General features: G+C 39.8%; 1 pseudogene; it reads left to right on the forward strand.

Annotated features, from left to right (window-relative positions):
- The first annotated feature begins 10,200 nt into the window (after positions 1–10,200).
- Positions 10,201–11,903, forward strand: LOC114891701 (annotated as a pseudogene).
- Positions 11,904–12,125: the final 222 nt, after the last annotated feature.

Genomic DNA, 12,125 nt, shown 5'->3' on the forward strand with positions numbered 1-12,125 from the left:
TATGTACCAATAAATACATGACTCATATCAACTATTTGAAAGGGTAAGTGGACAGGAACTCAGGAAATTTGTATAGGTGGCCTCAATTGTTTCTGAGGGTCCATTTTCTAGGGACACTAAATCTGAGTGTCTAGTGTCGCAACTGCCCTAGCCTCAGTTTCCCTTCCCTTTCAAACAAAGCTTGAAACAGGGGCTTGTGTGTAGGTAATTCATTTAGGAAGAGACCCCAGGTAACAGGAATGGGGAGTGAGGGAGTGTAAACTGGGAGGAGGTAAAGGAATGATTGGAGTAATTTATCAAACTGGTCATCACTGTACCTACAGGGGCTCAATTCCAGCTTCTGATGAGCTGTTTAGAAGGTACATGCACCACTGTCCCGTCAGACTTCACTTCAGAAACACAAGTTCAAAAACAGAATAATTAAGAATTTCAAGAGAGTTACAATAGGGGACTAAACTCAGGTCCTTCTGAATGCAGGACCATGCATAACTGCAGTGGTTACATGCTCATGAAGCTGGCCCTGCTTGTGATCTTTGAGATGTGACACTAAAAGGCTGGAGATGGCTGTCTCAAGGCAAAGCAGAGAATGAAGTGTGAACGCAGGAGCTGGGGGGCTGAGGGGATTGTGAGAACATGAGCTCACAAGCTTTAGGAATGCACGGAAGTCCAGGGAAGCATTTATATGTAAGCAGCTTAGAAATTGGCAATTCAGTGCAAACTCATCTAAATCTAATTGAGACGAAGTCCCAGCCGGCATTTGGGTTACACCTGTATTAGGACAGCTTTGGCTATATTACCTTTTGGAACAGCTTTAACACATTTGCAATTCATATAGAGTTTTTGATGAGAAACTCTTTTTTTTAATGTTTATTTATTCCCTTATTAGTCAACCATCTTATACACATCAGTGTATACATGTCAATCCCAATCTCCCAATTCATCACACCACAACACCCACCCCCAGCCGCTTTCCCACTTTGGTGTCCATACGTTTGTTCTCTACATCTGTGTCTCAATTTCTGCTCTGCAAACCAGTTCATCTGTACCATTTTCTTGGTTCCACACATAAGCGTTAATATACAATATTTGTTTTTCTCTTTCTGACTTACTTCACTCTGTATGACAGTCTCTACATTCATCCATGTCTCTACAAATGACCCAATTTCGTTCCTTTTTATGGCTGAGTAATATTCCATTGTATATATGTACCATATCTTCTATATCCATTCGTCTGTCAGTGGGCATTTAGGTTGCTTCCATGACCTGGCTATTGTAAATAGTGCTGCAATGAACATTGGGGTGCATGCGCCTTTGTGAATTATGGTTTTCTCTCGGAATATGCCTAGTAGTGGGATTGCTGGATCATATGGTAATTCTATTTTGAGTGCTTTAGGGAACCTCCATACTGTTCTCCATAGTGGCTGTATCTATTTACATTCCCACCAACAGTGCAACAGGGGTCCCTTTTCTCCACACCCTCTCCAGCATCTGTTGTCTGTAGATTTTCTGATGATGCCCATTCTAACTGGTGTGAGGTGACACCTCATTGTAGTTTTGATTTGCATTTCTCTAATAATTAGTGATGTTGAGCAGCTTTTCATATGCTTCTTGGCCATCTGTATGTCTTCTTTGGAGAAATGTCTATTTAGGTCTTCTGCCCATTTTTGGATTGGGTTGTTTGTTTTTTTAATATTGAGCTGCATGAGCTGTTTATATATTTCGGAGATTAATCCTTTGTCCGATGATTCATTTGTAAATATTTTCTCCTGTTCTGAGGGTTGTCTTTTCATTTTGTTTATGGTTTCCTTTGCTGCGCAAAAGCTTTTAAGTTTCATTAGGTCTCATTTTTTTTATTTCCATTACTCTAGGAGGTGGATCAAAAAATATCTTACTGTGATTTATGTCAAACAATGTTCTTCCTGTGTTTTCCTCTAAGAGTTTTATAGTGCCCAGTCTTATATTTAGGTCTCTAATCCATTTGGAGTTTATTTTTGTGTATGGTGTTAGGGAGTTTTCTAATTTCATTCTTTTACAGGTAACTGTCCAGTTTTCCAGCATAACTTATTGAAAAGACTGTCTTTTCTCCAATGTATATCCTTGCCTCCTTTGTCATAGATTAGTTGACCATAGGTGCGTGGGTTTATCTCTTGGCTTTCTATTCTGTTCCATTGATCTATATTTCTGTTTTTGAGCCAGTACCATGTTGTCTTAATGACTGTTTTGTAGTAGCTTTGTAGTATAGTCTGAAATCAGGGAGTCTGATTCCTACAGCTCCATTTTTTTTTGCTCAAGACTGCTTTGGCTATTCGGGGTCTTATGTGTATCCATACAAATTGTGAAATTTTTTGTTCTAGTTCTGTGAAAAATGCCAGTGGTAGTTTGATAGGGATTGCATTGAATCTGTAGATTGCTTTGGGTAGTATAGTCATTTTCACAATATTGATTCTTCCAATCCAAGAACATGGTATATCTCTCCATCTATTGGTATCATTTTTAATTTATTTCATCAGTGTCTTATAGTTTTCTGCCTACAGGTCTTTTGTCTCCCTAGGTAGGTTTATTCCTAGGTATTTTATTCTTTTTGTTGCAATGGTAAATGGGAGTGTTTCCTTAATTTCTCTTTCAGATTTTTCATTGTTAATGTACAGGGATGCAAGAGATTTCTGTGCATTAATTTTGTATCCTGCAACTTTACCAAATTCATTGATTAGCTCTAGTAGTTTTCTGGTGGCATCTTTAGGATTCTCTATGTATAGTATCATGTCATCTGCAAACAGTGGCAGTTTTACTTCTTTTCCAATTTGTGTTCCATTTATTTCTTTTTCTTCTCTGATTGTCGTGGCTAGGACTTCCAAAACTATGTTGAATAATCGTGGTGAGAGTGGATATCCTTGCCTTGTTCCTGATCTTAGAGGAAATGCTTTCAGTTTTTCACCATTGAGAATGATGTTTGCTGTGGGTATGTCATATATGGCCTTTATTATATTGAAGTAGGTTCCCTCTATGCCCACTTTCTGGAGAGTTTTTATCATAAGTTGGTATTCAATTTTGTCAAAAGCTTTTTCTGCATCTATTGAGATGATCATATGGTTTTTATTCTTCAGTTTGTTAATATGGTGTATCACATTGTTTAATTTGTGTATATTGAAGAATCCTTGCATCCCTGGGCTAAATCCCACTTGATCATGGTGTATGATCCTTTTAATGTGTTGTTGGATTCTGTTTGCTAGTATTTTGTTGAGGATTTCTGCATCTATATTCATGAGTGATATTGGTCTCTAGTTTTCTTTTTTTGTCATATCTTTGTCTGGTTTTGGTATCAGGGTGATGGTGGCCTCATAGAATGAGTTTGGGAGTTTTCTTTCCTCTGAAATTTTTTGCAAGAGTTTGAGAAGAATGGGTGTTAGCTCTTCTCTAAATGTTTGATAGAATTCACCTGTGAAGCCATCTGGTCCTGGATTTTTGCTTGTTGGAAGATTTTTTTTGTGTGTGTGTGGTACACAGGCCTCTCACTGTTGTGGCCCCTCCCGTTGCGGAGCACAGGCTCCGGGTGTGCAGGCCCAGTGGCCATGGCTCATGGGCCCAGCCGCTCCGCAGCATGTGGGATCTTCCTGGAGCGGGTCATGAACCCATGTCCCCTGCATCAGCAGGCGGACTCTCAACCACTGCACCACCAGGGAAGCCCTGTTGGAAGATTTTTAATCACAGTTTCAATTTCATTACTTGTGATTGGCCAGTTCATATTTTCTATTTCTTCCTGGTTCAGTCTTGGAAGGTTATACCTTTCTAAGAATTTGTCCATTTCTTCCAGGTTGGCCTTTTATTGGCATAGAGTTGCTTGTAATAGTCTCTTCTAGTTGCTTTGTATTTCTGCAGTGTCTGTTGTAACTTCTCCTTTGTCATTTCTAATTTTATTGATTTGAGTCCTCGCCCTCTTTTTCTTGATGGGTCTGGCTAATGGTTTACCAATTTTGTTTATCTTCTCAAAGAACCAGCTTTTAGTTTTATTGATCTTTGCTATTGTTTTCTTTGTTTCTATTTCATTTATTTCTGCCCTGATCTTTATGATTGCTTTCCTTCTGCTAACTTTGGGTTTTGTTTGTTCTTCTTTCTCTAGTTCTTTTAGGTGTAAGGTTAGATTATTTATTTGAGATTTTTCTTGTTTCTTGAGGTAGGCTTGTATAGCTATAAACTTCCCTCTTAGAACTGCTTTTGCTGCATCCCATACGTTTTGGATCATCGTGTTTTCATTGTCATTTGTCTCTAGGTATTTTTTGATTTACTCTTTGATTTCTTCAGTGATCTCTTGGTTATTTAGTAACGTATTGTTTAGCCTCCATGTGTTCAAGTTTTTTACGTTTCTTTCACTGTAATTGATTTCTAATCTCATAGCGTTGTGGTCTGAAAAGATGCTTGATATGATTTCAATTTTCTTAAATTTACTGAGGCTTGATTTGTGACCCAAGATGTGATCTATCCTGGAGAATGTTCTGTGCACACTTGAGAAGAAAGTGTAATCTGCTGTTTTTGGATGGAATGTCCTATAAATATCAATCAAATCTCTCTGGTCTATTGTGTCATTTAAAGCTTGTGTTTCCTTATTAATTTTCTCTTTGGATGATCCATCCATTGGTGTAATTGAGGTGTTAAAGTCTCCCAGTATTATTGTGTTACTGTTGATTTCCTCTTTTAGAGCTTTTAGCAGTTGCCTTATGTATTGTGGTGCTCTTAAGTTGGGTGCATATATATTTATAATTGTTATATCATCTTCTTGGATTGATCCCTTGATCATTACGTAGTGTGCTTCCTTATCTCTTGTAACATTCTTCATTTTAAGGTCTATTTTATCTGATATGAGTATTGCTACTCCAGCTTTCTTTTGATTTCCACTTGCATGGAATACCTTTTTCCATCCCCTCACTTTCAGTCTGTATGTGTCCCTAGGTCTGAAGTGGGTCCCTTGGAGAAAGCATATATATGGGTCTTGTTTTTGTATCCATTCAGCAAGCCTGTGTCTTTTGGTTGGAGCATTTAGTCCATTCATGTTTAAGGTAATTATTATATATGTGTTCCTATTACCATTTTCTGAATTGTTTTGCGCTAGTTTTTGTAGGTCCTTTTCTCCTCTTGTGTTTCCCAGTTAGAGAAGTTCCTTTAGCATTTGTTGTAGAGCTGGTTTGGTGGTGCTGAATTCTCTTAGCTTTTGCTTGTCTGTAAAGCTTTTGATTTTTCCTTCAAATCTGAATGAGATCCTTGCTGGGTAGAGTAATCTTGGTTGTAGGCTCTTCCCTTTCATCACTTTAAGTAGATCATGACACTCTCTTCTTGCTTCTAGAGTTTCTGCTGAGAAATCAGCTGCTAACCTTATGGGAGTTCCCTTGTATATTATTTGTTGTTTTTCCCTTGCTGCTTTCAATAATTTTTCTTTGTCTTTAATTTTTACCAATTTGATTACTATGTGTCTCAGCGTGTTTCTCCTTGGGTTTATCCTGTATGGACTCTCTATGCTTCCTGGACTTGGGTGGCTATTTCCTTTCCCATGTTAGGGAAGTTTTCAACTATAATCTCTTCTCGGGTCCTTTCTCTCTCTCTTCTCCTTCTGGGACCCCTATAACGCGAATGTTGTTGCGTTTAATGTTGTCCCAGAGGTCTCTTAGGCTGTCTTCATTTCTTTTCATTCTTTTTTCTTTATTCTGTTCCACAGCAGTGAATTGCACCATTCTGTCTTCCAGGTCACTTATCCATTCTTCTGCCTCAGTTATTCTGCTATTGATTCCTTCTAGTGTAGTTTTCATTTCAGTTATTGTATTGTTCATCTCTATTTGTTTATTCTTTAATTCTTCTAGGTCTTTGTTAAACATTCCTTGCATCTTCTCGATCTTTGCCTCCATCCTTTTTCTGAGGTCCTGGATCATCTTCACTATCATTATTCTGAATTCTCTTTCTGGAAGACTGTCTCTCTCCATTTCATTTAGTTGTTTTTCTGGGGTTTTATCTTGTTCCTTCATCTGGTACATTGCCCTCTGCCTTTTCATCTTGTCTATCTTTCTGTGAATGTGGTTTTCTTTCCACAGGCTGCAGCGTTGTAGTTCTTTTTGCTTCTGCTCTCCGCCCTCTGGTGGATGAGGCTGTCTAAGAGGCTTGTGGAAGTTATCTGATGGGAGGCACTGGTGGTGGGTAGAGCTGGCTGTTGCTCTCTGATGAGAAACTCTTGAGTCTTTGTCACATTTGCTATTCATCTTCTCTCTTCATCTTTTATTAGTATTGTCTTAGTCAGATCAGGCTGCCATAACAAAGTACCATAGTCTAAGTGGCTTTAAATAACAGAAATTTAATTCTCACAGTTCTAGAGGCTGAGAAGTCTAAGATCAAGGTGTCAGCTGATTTGGTTCCTGGTGAGAACTCTCTTCCTGATTTACAGATGGCCACCTTCTTGGTATATCGTCATATGGCCTTTCCTCCATGCATACTAGTGTGAAGAGAGAGATAGAGAGATAGAGATAGAGAGGCACTCTTTTCCTCTTTTTATAAGGCCTCTAATCCCATTCTATTAAGATCTCACTCTTATAACCTCATTTTAACCATAATTACCTCCTAAAAGCCCTATCTCCAAATACAATCATAAAGGTGGGGGGGGCATGAGTAGGGCTTCAATATATAATTTTTTTTTTTTTTGGGCAGGGGATGCAATTCAGTCTATAGCAAGTATAAACTTTAAAATCCTAAGTGATAGATTTCATATTTATCAATATTCAATCTGATATAGTTTTATTTTGCCCATCTTTCTAACTGCCTGTAATACTTTGAGCTTTTATTCTGTGGAGTAGATACTTATATCAGTGTATTGCCATCTCATGGCCCTATACTTTTGGGAAACTCTTCACATGGAAAACTGGATGGGCTCCACCCCTCCCCCAAATATATCAAAATGCTAATGAGAATAAAGGCTTCTTTCATTTCTCAAGATTTACCTCATTGTAAGGCAGTTTGGGCTGTAATAGTAATATTTTTCTGTATCAGAAGAAGTGTCTATACAGCAGAAAAGCTGGTTCTGCTTTCATCTGTTCTAAGGAGTTGACAATGGGAATTTGGCGTTCACTTCTGGATGCTACACTTAGGAGGGACACTGGGATGTCCAGCAGGGATGGTGAATGTCTACAGGAGCATGGTCTAAGAGGAACAGTTGAAATTCTTAGAAGAAAAGAAAATGGGGGGACATGTATCTGATTTTAAATGTTTAAAGGCTTATCATATGAAAGAGGGATTAGGGTCCTCCTGAGTGCCCTCATAAAACAGAGCTAGTATTAATGGATAGATGTGAGAAGAAGGCAAGTTAGTTTATGAGGAAAAACATTTAAACAGCCAGAGCTGTGCAAAAAAAGGTGGCGATGGGAGGTTCTCTGAATCATGACATAGGAAGCTTTTCTTTATTGACAGTATTGAAACAGGGGAAGAGTATTTTATACCAGCGTCATTGTCCAAGACTGAATTTGTCCTAGGGCAGTGGAATTGTGTGTAAATAGTAGGGAATGGTTCTTAAATTGTGAAGCACCATTTGGTGCTCTGAGAAGGCTGATTTTCTGTTATTAAGTGCTGTGTCAAAGAATGCATAGTGCCTGTATTAATTTCCTAGGTATACCATAACAAAGTACTTAAAACTAGGTGGTATCAAACAACAGAAATTTGTTGTCTCAAAGTTCTACAGGCTAGAAATTTGAAATCCAGGTGTTGGCAGGGCCAGACTCCCTCTGAAATTTATAGGGGAGAATCTTTCCTTTGCTTTTCCTAGCTTCTGAGGATTGCCATCAACTCTTGGCATTCTTTGGCTTGCAGCTTTGTCACTCCAATCTTTGCCTCTGTTGTCACATGGCATTTCTCTTCTCATAAAGATACCAGTAATGCTCGATTAGGGCTCACTCTAATGATTTCAACTTAACAACATCTACTAACACCCTGTTTCTAAATAAGGTCACATTGACAGGTACCAGGGCTTACGACTTCAACATATCCTTTTGGAGGACACAATTTAACCGTTAATGGCATCTCCAGGAGGCAGATATACTGTGCTTTCATACTGGCTCTGTCCTTGCCATGCTCAATTACCTAAGCAAGTCAGTTTACCTCTTGGCACTTCAGTTATGCTTCTGTAAAATGAGAGCAGTGACTTTCTCTGGCCAGACATAGAGAAAGGACATGTGGACACAGTGGGGAAAAGGGAAGGTGGGACGAATTGGGAGAGTAGCGTTGACATATATACACTACCATGTGTAAAATAGATAGCTAGTGGGAAGCTGCTGCATAGCACAGGGAGCTCAGCTCAGTGCTCTGTGACCTAGAGGAGTGGGATGGAGCTGGTGGGAGGGAAGCTCAAGAAGGAGGGGATATATATATACATATATATATATATATATATATATATATATATATAGCTGATTTACTTTGTTGTACAGCAGAAACTAATACAACATTGTAAAGCAATTATACTCCAATAAAAAAATAAATGAATAAATAATATAATAAAAAAATAACTTTCTTTGGCCAACTGACAATGTCTGATGTGACTACGTAAAATGTTCACACATGGTCATGTGATCTCAGAAGCCCTCATATATAGATATGTTTATTGTAACCCTCTCAGTATAGGTGCATCTCCAAATGATAACCTTTTCTCATTTGAACATAATTAAAGCATGAAATGCTTAATCTCTAACAGGTATAAAAATTCTCATAGACACTAACTACAAAAGGCCAAAAGGCAGGGTCTGCAATAAGAACATGAGAAACAGCACAGCTTTATTTCATTTTGGAAGAGTCTGAGAGAATGAACTAACTTAATCAACACAATCTACCCAGTCCACATGAGGAAGAGGAAAACACAAGAGATCTGTTTTAGGATTTATTCTAAGATTTATGATCTAATTTTTCACGATGACAGTCACTTTGTTCCCACAACATCCTATTCAAAGACTTTCTGGTGACCTAAATCTGTCATTTTCTTTTAAAAGCCCCTGTTTTCCATCCTGTCCTTGATTTCCAGCTGTTCTTTGTGCTCATTGTTGATTACCATGAGTGATAATTTGGGGAGGCATGCAACATGTTTGCAAGCAAAGGGAATGAATGGTCTGGCATTTGAGGAAGGACTAAAAGAAACATTTCAGTCTGGAACCAGGCAAGCTGGAAGAATATGTTCTCAACAGCTTAAAGTAATGGATATGGACTGAAAATGGCAAAAACAATCTTGAAAAAGAAGAACAAAGTTAAAGGACTCATACTTCCTGGTTTGAAAACTTATTACAAAGCTACAGTAATCAAGACAGTGTGGTAGTGGCATAAGGATAGACATATAGATCAATGGAATAGGATTGAGAGTCCAGAAGTAAACTCTTACATTCATGACATTTATTTCCAACAAATGTGCTAAGATAATTCAATGGAAGAAATAATTATCCTTTTAACAAATGGTACTGGGAAAATGGAATATCCACATGTAAAAGAGTGAAATTGGACATCTACCTCGCACCATACACAAAAATGAACTCAAATGGATCATAGACTTAAATGTAAGAACTACATCTAGAAAACTCCTGGAATAAAACATGAGAGTAAACCTTAGTGACCTTAATTTAGGCAATGGTTTCTTTGATATCATACCAAAAGCAAAGAAATAGCAGAAAAAAAATAGCTAAATTGGACTTCATCCAAATTAAAACTTTCTGTGCTGTAAATGATACAATCAAGAAAATAAAAAGATAACCCACAAAATGGGAGAAGATATTTGCAAATCATATGTCTGATAAGAGATTTGTATCAGAATATATAAAGAACCCTGACAACCCAATACTATAAGGACAAATAGCTCAATTAAAAAGTAGGAAAAGAATATTGAATATACCTTTATCCTAAGAAAATATACAAATGGCCAATGTGCACATGAAAAGATGCTCAACATCATTAGTCTGTAGGGAAATGCCAGGCAAAACTACAATGAAATACCTATAACTTCAAACTAACTAGGATGATTATAATAAAAAAAAGGTGGATAAGCAAGCTTAGTGAGAGGAGAGTGTTGGAGAGGTCTCTGAGCCCTGACGTTCCAGGATGATTTCATCAGGCGTAAGGATCTTAGACCACAGAAAGATGAATGGAAACAGAGGAAAAAGTTTCAGCCAGCCTGCGGAGGCCAGTGCAAATACCCAGAGTATGAATCACTGATCAGACACTCTCCACGTGCCTTGTGGCCTGATGAGGGGCCAGGGCCTCAGAAACCAGAATACTCTTAGCCAGTTGATGGAGATGATGGTGCATTTGCTGTAGATCACTGAAGAACATATCATGCAGCTGATGACCAAGCACATGCAGCAGGACCTGGTGCTGGAAGAGCAGGGGCATAATCAGGCCAGCCAGGAGCAGGAAGCCCTCCTGGACCACTTAATATGCCAACTGGTCTACCTCCTGTAGTCTGGGACCATGGGTGGCCTGGGACTCCAACTGTCTTGCCCTTCCCAGGACTCTAGGGGTGAAGTCAGAGGTGGGCAGTGGGCCCATCATCCAGGCAGCCTGACCAGCTAGTTCCTCAATGGAGTGATTTTGAAGCTGCATTTGCCAGCCATGACCTATTCAACTGTGGGATTGACATCTCTGCCTTGTACCATTCCAGCTTCTAGGGCTACAAGAACTGCCATGGAGACAAATACCATGAGGACAAGAACACTTTGGGTTTCATTAATCTTGGTACCAGTGAGAATAAGCTGTGCATTGATCTGATTACTGAAATTTTGAATCAGAGTGACATGAACTGCATTGAGGAGATCCTGCTGCAATATCCTGATTAGAGAGGGCAACCATCCCTGTGGGAAGAAGTGGGCTCGTTCCTGACCTACTACTGCAAGACACCTGCCCACCTGGATCCAGAAAACTTGGTTGTTCTAAATGGCTGCCATTCTGTCTTCTCCGTGCTGATCATGGTTCTGTGCAATTCAGGTGAGGCCTTTCTGACCCCTCACCACCTTCTATGGAGGCTTCCTCTTCAGCTCCCACCGGTATGTGAAAGTTGAGCTGATGCTTGTCCACCCAGACAGTGAGATCATCGATGTGACCATCCATCCTTTCCAGCTCAAGTGTAGAAGGTGGAGCAAGCCCCACTTGAGGCTATGCTTAAGGGCAGTAAGGTCAGAGACCTTGTGTTAATTAACCCTCAGAATCCTCTGAGTGACCTCTACTCCTGGGACTCACTGAAGGAATACCTAGAATTTGCCAAGCGGTGCAACCTACGTGTCATTATAGATGAGATTTACATGCTTATCTGTGTTGGATGAATACATGATATTTCACAGTGTTCTGGGCATGGAAAGTTTGCCTGGTTTCAACAGGGCCCATGTGATCTGAAGCACCAGTAAGGATTTTATCATTTCTGGCTTCTGCTTTAGCACTCTGTATACCCACAACAAGGAGGTGGGTTCTGCTGTGAGCTCCTCTGGCCGCCTCTGCAACGTTTCTGGCATCACCCAGCACAAACTGTGTTGGCTGCTCCAGGACAGAGAACAGACTGACAAAGTGTATCCACCTGCTAACCCTCACAGGTACATCATTAACAAGTTGAAGGCATTGAAGATCCCCTTTCTCAACTGTGGCTCTGGCCCCTATATCTGGGTCAACTTGGAAAGCTTCCTGGACCTGTGTGCGTTGGAGGAAGAGCTGTTCCTCCATTGCTGCTTCCTGAACAATAAACTGATATTGTCCTGTGGTGAGACCTACAAGTATTAGAAGCCTGAAATTTTCCACCTAATCATGGTGGATAAGCTCATCTGGCTACAACACACTTCCCCCATCAGTTCTATCAGGTGCTAGTGGAGCAGAAGCAGGATTTGATAGCGAAGCAGCTGGAGGATGCACAGAGGGAGTGAGCGCTCTGCCCTCCAGGCAGTCACTCCAGCCAGTCACAACGCTCAGGGATCCCTGCTATCAGCCTCTGGTGTAGAAGGCTGGGGCACTGAACTGGTGCTGTGACTGAGGAAACAATGGGCTCCTCCAGGAATGGGCTCATGTGACGCAGTCATCAACCTCCTTCAGCTGAGCATGTGTAATTTTTGGAAGCTTTGCATCTTTTTAGTCTCTGCTAGCCGTTG

Source organism: Monodon monoceros, unplaced genomic scaffold (genome assembly GCF_005190385.1).
Source record: "Monodon monoceros isolate NGI ecotype Baffin Bay Population unplaced genomic scaffold, NGI_Narwhal_1 Super_Scaffold_12, whole genome shotgun sequence".
NCBI classification, from domain to species: domain Eukaryota; kingdom Metazoa; phylum Chordata; class Mammalia; order Artiodactyla; family Monodontidae; genus Monodon; species Monodon monoceros.